We start from the raw sequence: 11,300 nt of genomic DNA on the forward strand, positions 1-11,300 counted from the left end.
AGGAAAGACAAAGAGCGCAATATTTGAATGCGAAAAAGTCCATTGATTTAATGAATATGAATATGCTTATGAAATGACAAACCCTTAAAATTAGCTATCATGCCCCGGGTATAGACACAATGCTTTGAACCACAAAAATAGCAATAACAATTACTCCTGACTAAAAGGAAATCGGGATAGTGTCTTCAGCCTTCCAATTATTGGGTCCGTCACCAATGGTTGGGAAAATCCTGCTATCCAAGTCATAATCGGTATCAGTATCCTCCACAGCATTGACAGTCTCGTCATGATCAGGCAGGGGAGCAGTGATGACATTAGGAGTCTCCGGAGGATCAAAGGTAGTTGCCTGTATCTTCCCACTTTGAATGCCACTTTCAACATGTTCACCTGTTAATATAAGTTCAGTGAAACCCAATGAGGAGCTCCTCAATAGATGGCTGTAGAATGGGCCAGTCAGTGTGCTCATGAACATGTCCACCAATTCTCGATCGGTCATAGGGGGTTTGACTCTGCCAGCCAAATCTCTCCATTTTTGAGCATATTCTTTGAAACTTTCTTTAGATCCCATAGTCATATTCTGCAACTGTAGCCGAGTAGGCGCTAGTTCAGAATTATACCGGTAGTGCTTGTAGAAAGCTGTCGCTAAATCAGTCCATGTGTGGATGTTAGAGCTCTCGAGCTGATAATACCACTCCAACTGTGTGCCAGACAAACTCTCTTGGAAGAAATGGATCCAGAGCTTCTTATTAGTGGTATACGGCTGAATCTTTCTCACGTAAGCTCTCAGATGCATCTGAGGACAAGATGCCCCATCATACTGAGTGAAAGCGGGGACCTTGAATTTGCGAGGAATGATCACATCGGAGACTAGACCCAAACTTTCGAAATCCAGACCGGGCGCCTTCTGACCTTCCATGGCTAGCATGCGTTCTTCCAGCAACTTGTACTTGTCATCTTTTGGAGAGTACTGTTCATTCCCGTAATCTTCATCGTCTTCCTCAGGGTTGAAAGGATCAGCATTCTCATCTTCTGAATGTGTCTCTGTTTCCTCTTCTTGATCCTTCGGAATCCGAATCTCGACTCTTGTGGCCTGTCGTTTGAGCCTTCTTCCCGGGTTAATGTAACTCACCGGTTTCTTGTCTTCCTTTTGCTCGAGCAAGAGAGCTTTCAGTTCCTCCTGCCCCTTGGATAATTTCAAGATCATCTCCTGGAGTTGAGCATTCTGAGCCTGGAGATCTTTGACAATTTGCTCGAGGTCCATTTTTCTGTTTGGAGGAAAACCGTGAGAACACTGATCCCTTTAGAGTACCTGTTATGCTATGTTATGCTATGCAATGCATGAAATGTTTTCAAGGCCTTTTGGAATTTAACTTTGCATAAACTACCAAAAAGGGAAAAAAAATTTATTTTATTTTATTTTATTTTATTTTATTTTTGAACAACACAGAGCAAAGTCAAATCCCTAAGTCCTTGAAATGGTTAGTACAATGTTATGATGTCATGATGTTAAACAAGTATAAACAATCATCCCTAGGTTTTAAGGCTTGCATGAGTTCCATAGGTAAGTACCCTCTCCACTGAAGTTTGGTTGGTTCAACCTGTCCTAGAATAGTAACCGGGTTCTAGAAGGATCTCCAATCATTGACCTTCCTTTAAGTCCACTTCAGTGCAACACCAAGTGGTTGACCGAAGCTTCCCTAAAGTCCAATCTCAAAGAGTGTAGCATCGAGTATCAACCAACCTCAGTCGGAACCGAAGCCAGTTATCTCACTACTTTCTAATGGCTAGGATGAGTCAATTAGGGTTCTAAAGGTCTGGTTAATGCTTTGATGACACCACGCGAATGCCAAATTTTTCCTCAAATGAACATGAGGAACATCAGGACATCCAAAGTGTCACATTAACCGTAGCCATCATTTTAACCATTCCAGTATACGCCGGATAGTCGCGATGATCTATTGCTACTTACCTAAGGTACACTAGATCCGGGTGTAGGATCTTTCACTCAAACAATCCCTTAACAGAAGGAACAATCCGAAAACATAAATGATTTTTCTTTTTTATGATGGACCTCTCTTTGTAGTCCCCAGCAGAGTCGCCAGTTCTGTCATACGGTGAACTGGACTTTATTGGATTTTTAATCGCAATGTCGCGGTTAGCAAGAGTCGCCACCGACTTTTCTTTTATCCCATAAGGAAAGGTGGAAAAGAACAGGAAAGACCTTAATTTAAATTCTTAGGTTCGGGAGGTACTTTATACAAAGGGAAGGTATTAGCACCCTTTGTATCCATGGTTATCCATGGGCTCTTAATTGCTCAATCATTTATGTTTTCCTTGTTTGAAAAAGTGTTTTGAGAAATGTGTAGGAGGTGTTTTGAAAATGAGAATTTAACTTTGTAATGATTCTTGCATGAATGTATACAAAGTGGTTATCTCGTTTAGTTTTTTGAAAGTAGTTTAGAAAAATATAACTCGGCAATGATCCTAGTACGGATGTATGCTAAGTGGTGATTTTCCAAAAAAGATGTTTGAAAGGTGGGAGGTGTGAAAAGTACTTTTTTAGGTTATGAATGAGCAATTAAGGTTATACCTGTCCGAGGTCTTTCCGGGCATTTCCTATCCTTATGAGGGTAAAACTGTCCTTACTATTGAGAAGTAAGTAATTTTATCCTTGGGATGTAGAAGGGTCATCGTAGGGTCGTCGATCGGTCATTGAAGGCAACAGTTGTGAGGATACCTTAGCATTCGAAGGGACTATCATCATTTAACCGTAGGCTACACCGAAGGGTCATCGAGGGACAAAATCGTATTTTCGAAGGCAACATCCGAGGGACTATGATGATTTAACCGAAGGGTCTTTGCTAAGGATATCCCCATATTCGCGGGACATGACCGTAATATCGTAATCGTGGGGTAATAAAGAGAGGTCCGATATTATTTATTTAAAGTCCGGATTTTAACAATTAATTAAATAGCCGTAATCAGTTAGGTAATTAGGTCCACAGGAAATCAATGAAATCAATACATTAAAAATCAAGCTTGGTGATTCAAGATGAATCTCCATATTAAACTTAGGTCATCCAAAAGCCATCTCCTCAAGAATGTCCACACCTAAAGCGGCATGCCTAGCCGGCTATTTCTTTGGAAGTATGCTAGCCTTTACACCATGCAACACACGGATTAGAGCATTGAGGTAAAATACAATTGGTTGCACCATAAAATAAATATAACAGTCAGGAATTTAAGCCAAATAATGCAGAATCATGATTAGATAAACATAAAAGGGACAACAAAGAGACAAAACAGCCACTGTCCCGTTCGCCTCTGCTTCGCCTAGCGAAGGCTCAGCGAAGGCTCGCTGCAGGCTCGCTTAGCGATGTGCTAGCGAGCGGCTGCGGGTTCTGAATTTCAGAACAGTATGACTTCAACCTGCGGCATGGCTTATGGCATCCAACACATAATTACATGGTTCAGCATTCGCAATATTCAGGCACGCTTAAATTCACATGCAAAACCTCAAATATGTTTATGAATTCAATTATAATATCACATGCAAGTTAAGAACATAAAGCGGTATCACATGCAAATTAAGAAGATGAAGCGATAATAGTAATGCAAACCTGTTTGCAATCGAATTGCAACCTTGAATTGGCGAGCCGGATTGAGTTGGGCGGTGGGGGCTTCGAGGCGGGTGAGCGGCCTTCAGGGTTTCTGTCTTCCGAATTCTCTGGATCAGCAGGGTTTCTGTGTTTCTCCCTCTGGGTCTGTGTCCTCTTTTCGTGGCTGAGGTGCTGGTATTTATAGTAGTAGTGGTGGTGACCTAATGGGCTTAAAATGAGGTCCAAAACTTCAAATTTTCGCAAGCTTCGCTAGGCGAAGGAATTGCTCGCCTAGCGAGCAAGCTAGGTCTGGGCTTTTTTCTGGATCTGATGCTTCGCTGGGCGAGTAGCATGATGAAATGTTCGCTAGGCGAAGGGACTGCTCGCCTAGCGAGCAAGCTATTTTGGGCCGCCTTTGGACTGGGTCTGTTGTGAGCTGGGCTTTTGTCCATTTGATATCAGTGCCTTGCAAAGCAAGTCAGAGGGTCTTGAGAAATGCTTTGTAGTATCAATGGGTAAATTTTGGGGTATGACACTAGGGTTTCTGTCCGTCTGCCTCTGTCCTCCTTTTCTGAATGAAGCTCTGCTATTTATAATAATTTTTGTGACCTGATGGGCTCAGAATGAGGCCCAGAATTTTCTGGTATTCGCAAGCTTCGCTAGGCGAGTGGCGTAGCGAAGGGTTCGCTAGGCGAAGGAGTTGCTCGCCTAGCGAGCATGCCAGTTTGGGCCATTTTCTGGATTTGGCCACCTGTGTGCTGGGTCTTTGTTCCTTTAGGATTAATACCTTAAAAAATAAGTTGGAGTGCCTTGCAAAATGCCTTGTAATGTTAACGGGCAAATTTTGGGGTATGACAGCTTAAGATACGAAAAGAGTTTGAAGAAGAGCAATACCTTAAAATTAAAACTCTCATTTAGGGTGGTTGGATTAATGAGTCAGAGAAAACAACAGATGATAGCAACAATGTCAATTGGGTTTATAAAATAACATAACCGAATAAGTCATGGAAAAATATGATGGTATGTCTCTTGTTCAGTATTATTATGCATAATTTATTTCTATTATATTGAAAGTTAAAATGTGTCTCCATTTTGATAATTTTTGCAGCACATCCTAATTCAGATATCAAAGAAATATTTTGGTGAAAAGTAAAAGGCGATAAAGATGATAGACCTGGAAGTAAGAAAGATATATAATTATGTTGTTCATATAGTTGGATGGAATTCATATGAGAAGGATATTGGTCATGGACGATACAAATCTTCTAAAGAGAGTAAGTTCGAAGTTGGAAATGTGTTAACTTTTAGCATAAGATCTCATGCAGATTTTATGTCTATTTTTTTAATTAGGGGTTGATGGAATTTAGTTCTATCTCGAGAATTACAATAAAATTAGTTGGTGGACGGAGTATTTTATTTCAATTTTATTCTGAAGATAGTTTTGTTGATGCATGTTTTATACTGAGTTTTTTATGTAATCATTAATAGTAGTATTCCATGCCATCTATTTGAACAATCCATATATGTATGCAACTGGTATTTTGTGGGATTAGTTAAATAAATATCTTGTGTTATAAATTTAAGGATGTTAATATATTGAAATGGTCAACAATTGAGTTGTGTAATGTATCGAAATGGTTAAAAACTGAAGTGGTTAATATAAATCTTTTTTAAAAGATGTTTTAAAATCAAAAAGATTCAATCATTTTGAGAGAATAAAATAATAGTTAATGATTGAGAATATGTTGGATAGAAAATATAATAACTAAAATAAGGATATTTACTTAGCACAAGAAGTGCAAAGAGTAAACTAATTCAAGTACAAAGAGTAGGCTCAAGTTGCATAGTTGTGTTGTTATTTAGCATGATTCCTTTTTCATATGTGATGTATGTCCATTTGCTAAATTGTTGAAGCGTCTTTTGGTTTGTTGTTGTTAATACTTGGAAGAAGCCTATGGTTGTAGTGTGGTGTTTGCATGTTGTTCTTAAGACATGGAAGTAGCATATGATCAAGTTCTTGTTGGTTTTGATGTTGTATCCATTGTTATGTTTCACATGGTTATACATGCCATGAGAATTGTTTATGTTATATTAGTTTTAAGATATCCAGACTTTGAATTATAGGAAATATGTTGGTTAAATTTTTTGTAACTGCACTACTGGTGTATGATGTTCTGTATTTATGCAGAATATCAAATTAATGTATGCTTGTGTCTTAGTTATTGCAGTTTTTTTTAATTTTACAATTGAATGACTCGTGTATGTTTGTAGCTATTACATATATCATGTCATACTTTATATGACATGATTATAGCAATGATATACCACATCATATGATGAAATACACCTTTTAAATATCTTTTAAATTGACTTACAACCATTAATGTAAACAAAACAGTAAACTCATTAATTTAAAATAATACTTATGGTACAAAGCCAAAAATTCAAAACAAAACTGAACAAATAAAGTTTATGATGTCTTCATCATAACAATTTGGATTCTAAATGAAAATTGCATAATGTTATTTGAAACGTTTTTTTTCAGTTGTGTAGAATGTTGTTGATCTTAAAAAGTTGATGATAACCTTCAAAGATCTCAAATCTTCACCCTGTATAAATTCGTTAATCTGAAACAAACAAAAGAAATGAAAAGATTAAGATTGAAAATAACTCTTTATAAGAAGCAACGTAAATAAAATTAAATGTGCATCATTCATGGATATGTGTTATGCTTAAACACTTACTTTATTGTTGATGCTAGTTCTCCATATGATAATGGATAAAACCAATCTCCAGGACCTGGTTGTTCTTAAGCATTGGAGAAAAAACATAATTAATACAAAATAATTTTGTCATGACTAACCATGTCAAGTTACACAAATTCTACCAGCCATGAAAATAATGTTTAACTTACGTTCTATAAGTTTTCAAAAACTTCTTTAAAAACAACATTTGGCGTAGCCTCCAATGGTTGGTTTTCTTTGTCATGTATTAATACCTTGAGACCTTTTTTGATTTTTACTCTTGATATTGTAACATATAGTTGACCGTGGCTGAACACACTTCTAGGCAAATATATTTCGACATAATCAAATGATTGACCTTGAGATTTGTTAATTGTCATAGGATAATAGACAATTATAGGAAATTTCCTTCTAGTCATCTTGAAGGGCCATGGGGATTGGGTAGGATTAATATCCGTTCTTGGGATATAGATGACACCTCATATGTTCTTACATGAAATAATATTTTCTTCAATAACATGGTCTACCAATCTTGTAACAATGAGTCATGTTCCATTACACAAACCTTCTGATTGATCAATATTTATAAGAAGCATAATTGGATTGCCAATATTCAATTTAATCTTGTGATTGGGAAGATCGGAAGTTCTAAGTGTATTCAAAAATTCAGGAGTTAAAACATCAAAAGTTTCATTGTCATCACCATCATATGTGTCAACTGAATCAGAACTTAAATATTCCTTTTCCCCTTCTACAAAGAATTAAATAATATTGTATTAGTAAACAATTATAGTTTGGCATATGTTTATAAGGATATAAATCTGAACATCAACAATTACTTGGAATGAATTCCAATACATATTGATTGATGAGATCAACAATCTCAATGGTTCCAGCCAAAATTGCTCTTGATTGCAAAATTGTTTCGTTGTTGTAATTCACAGCAAAATTTGTATATGTGTTTTGAACGTTGGCTTCAAGTGGATCGTCAAATTTTGTGATCAATAATTTAGTTGGGATGTCAATATATGCATAACCATCATTAGGTTATGCTAACTTTCCATCACCAACTTTCAATATCCAGTTAGAAAATTGTTCCAAGTCAGATGGACTTGAGTTCATGGAAGACTATTGAAGTCGCATGTTCTTAGTAAGTTTCAAAACCACACAATGATCCCATATGTATGATGAATTTATAGTAGCATGTATTATATCTGAACGAGATCATACCCCAAAATTTACCTTCCCTTTTAGATTTTCATCTAACCTTTGGCTTTCGATTCATTTGCACTCATTCATGTCTCATACATGTGCATCATTCATGTTAGCACTTTCAAATAATCATCATAGGTTCAAAGTTTGTGGTTATTTATACCTAATGAAAACTAGGGTTTGCTTGAGGACCAAGCCCTAGGATTGTGGTAATGCTCATCATTGAGAATGAGACCTTGATTCATGGAGTTTGCAAAAATGGTTTTCATCTTTGTACTAAAACCCTAATTCTTGACTTTGCTACTATTGGATCATGCGGTTGACCTTATGAGTTTATGTTTGATCACCAAACCCTAATATTGGGGTCACTTGTGGAAGATTTATTTGTGGATCCTTAGTACTTAATTTGAGGTTCTTGATTTGACGGTTGGCATCATGAAACCCTAATCAGAGACACTTGGTACTTGTGAAACATGTCGATTTGACTTTTGGTCTTGTAATTGATTGAAACCCTAATACATTGGAGTGTGGTTCTTAATCACCATGTCATGCATAATCAATCATCGAGGGTGGTATTGTTCATGAAAATTATTCATCAAGCTGATCATTTAACCTACATGGCTACATGATTGAGGGTTCATTTGATCCAAGGCTTTGTTCTAGCATCTATGTCATGTGCATTCTATTTGGCCATTCCTATTCCAATTTATTATAGGCCTATGGTGCATTCAAGTCTATGGTTTTGTGCTTCATGGCTCATCATTCATTCAAAGTCCTCATTATAAGGGATGTGTTTCATTCAAGTATCCAAGTATATTAAGTCAAGTCCTATGGCATTCATTACTTCATACTCCATGGTATGCTTAGTTCATTTGATTTCATTGATCCATATTACCTTATAAACCATTGACTTAGGTCTGTTGGTGCATTTATTGGTCCATATTTCACAATGCATTTGTTCTTGTTACCATTGATTCATAGTCCATTTGTGTTGGTCCATTGTATCATCATATAGTCACAATCCTTTGGTTTAAGTGTCTTAATTCCCATTCTTAACCCATAAGTCCATTCAAAGTTTCATGGCAAGATTGATTTCAAAACATGGATTTCAAGGCAAAATGCACTTTGAAGTTCAAACATGTTTTCATTCAAAAAGATCGTTTTATTCAAATACATGACCATTCATTCATTCATACAACATTTACATTGTCAATTACAAAATAAAATACCAAAAAATGCATTTTTGCAAAAGTTGAATCTTTGTCAACTGTTGACTTTTTTGTCAACCAATTGCCCAAAGTTAACTATCACATTTTTTCATCTCCTAAACCTTAATGCTAATTACATCCAAATTATTTCATGAGCTTCCACCATCATGTTTCTTCATGAATAAGAAACTTTACTTTTGCATTAAACTTGGGTGGTCATGCCTTATTTGCCTTGTCACCGTGACCAATTTCACAAACATGTAGCCATACATCATGTAATACACAAGCAAGCATTCACACATCATCCAATTATCATACAAAACCAACCAAACATAACATAGAATCCCTAACCATGCGTGCTACAAATTCACATTTCATGAACATACCTTTTGCACACCATGGCATGAGCATATGAATAACCTGCAACAATGCACACATCATATGGCATCACAGGCCTGCAAGTACACTAAAAATATTGCAAACATCCACATACACACACTAACTTTGCATCAAACATTGAGCAAACCTTGGCCTAACCTGCAAAACCTGTTTGCACTTTAACCAACCATTGCATTGCATGTATTTCCATACATGTCACCTGAAATATTAGGTCATCATCATCAACAAATTACTTGTTGCAAGCCACCTGCAATGCCAAAACATTTCAATCTGCAGCTCGAGTCTAAATTGGTTCACCAAGTTATCCAATACACTGCCACCTAACTGCAATGCAACATCCTGCAAATCCAAATTGGTTCAACAGGTCATCCATAAGAAATTCCACCAAGCTTCCATACAAGTCACATGCACAAACCAGTTACCATTTTAGTTCATTAACGAACACCTCATCTAATAGTCAATTTTGAACTAACAGAAAAAGAGTTTTTGAACTGAAATAACTGATTTTCGAATTAATAGAAATTGAACATCTCTAATTGAATTATATTTCCCCTAACTAACTAACTAACTAACAAAGTTAGTTAACTAATAACTAGCATTACTTCATCCTAACTAACTAAGTTAACAGAGTTCAATCTCTCTGTCAAACTCATCTCCTATAAATTGAACTCAACCTTCACCATTTAGAGGACGCTTCATTTTTTTCTCAGAAACTCAAGATCTTACTCTCAAAATTTTCTCGCATTTAATTCACACCTAACAAACCTCTACTCCACTCATTCACTTTGATAACACAAAGAAGGATAAGAAGAAGTTTGAAGCTTGGAGCTAAGAAGAAAAAGGAGGAAGAGTATTCATACCTAAACTTGTTCAGACGTTGTTTTGCTTCGATCTCGGCCGTTTTCTCTAGCAGGTAGTTTTGATTTTCTCTACCATTTGATGCATACGAGTTACCATCATGTAGAGCGAGAGTCGGGGAATCAAATCCCTAACATCAGGGACTTTGATTGCTCCAATCCATCATTTAATTTCTAATTTAGTATCTAGGGTTCTTTGCTTGTTCTTGCTCGATCTATAGAATTTATGGAGATTCAGGTGAAATTGATGGTAGTTTTTGGTAGAGCTTGAGAAATAGAACATTTTGGCATATGTAATTTTGATATCTGATGCTCCACCACCGTCGATGGTAAGCTCCAGCGCGGTGAAGGGAGAGAGATAAGATTGGAAGTCTGACTGAGTAGGGATGTATGTGGAAAACGTGAAACATGGTTTGCACGTGTTCATTGCAATCCGAGATTCTCGTTTCCCTTCATAATCCAGAATGGGCCTGGTGACTCATTTTGGGGCCCAATCTTTATTATCTGCACCATTGGTCCAACAATACACCCCATATTTTTGTTATTTCATATTATTTTCATTTCTTTTATTTTTAAATTGATTTTTAATTGATTTTTATATGATTTAAATTTTGTTTTGCAATTTTGCATGAAATTTAATTTTTAGAATTTAATACATGATTTGTTTAGTTTTTTAATTTTTTTTATCATGCGGATAAACATTTAATTAACATGTAATTAGAAAATAATTAGGTATTAATTAGATTTTGATTAATTTGCAACTTAAGGTTTAGAAATTAATCCCTATTGATTGATCCCTGTATGATGACGACACTTTTGCCCTTAGGTTTTAGAAACCTCATACAATTCACATGTTCCCTTATGTTTTAGGGTATTGTTTAGAATCAAGATTAGTGTAAATTGGTCAATTCATTAGGGTTTCCAATTCCTCATTCTTTATACACAATTCAATTGATTTTTCATTCCCACTGATTGAGTTGATCAAAGTTCACTTTGATAAATCAAATCCTTTTATTTGTGCTCATTCCCCAAGCTTATACAGGTGATCAAAAGATCATTGATCACTTGATGAGGCAAGTCTCTTGTGCTTAAGCTACATTGAATACCAAGACATTAACCCAAGGTCAATAGATCAAGACTTTAAGTTAGTGCAAGTCATTCACATTGCAGATAGAGTGGACTACTCTTCAAGCACAACAAATGTGTATCAACACTTGTCAATCATGATTTAAGTTGTGTTCCATGATCCTTAAGCAATAGATAATGGATGAGAGGGATCAT

At 36.2% G+C, this 11,300-nt stretch overlaps 1 long non-coding RNA gene across 1 annotated transcript; it reads right to left on the reverse strand.

The window, feature by feature from the left end:
- Positions 1-6,127: 6,127 nt before the first annotated feature.
- LOC127078497 (uncharacterized) lies at positions 6,128-10,457 on the reverse strand. Its single transcript, XR_007787858.1, has 3 exons — positions 10,023-10,457; positions 6,344-9,501; positions 6,128-6,226 (listed from the first exon to the last, which is right to left on the reverse strand). It is a non-coding gene; the product is annotated as an uncharacterized LOC127078497 (long non-coding RNA).
- Positions 10,458-11,300: the final 843 nt, after the last annotated feature.

Source organism: Lathyrus oleraceus, chromosome 1 (genome assembly GCF_024323335.1).
Source record: "Lathyrus oleraceus cultivar Zhongwan6 chromosome 1, CAAS_Psat_ZW6_1.0, whole genome shotgun sequence".
Classification (NCBI taxonomy): domain Eukaryota; kingdom Viridiplantae; phylum Streptophyta; class Magnoliopsida; order Fabales; family Fabaceae; genus Lathyrus; species Lathyrus oleraceus.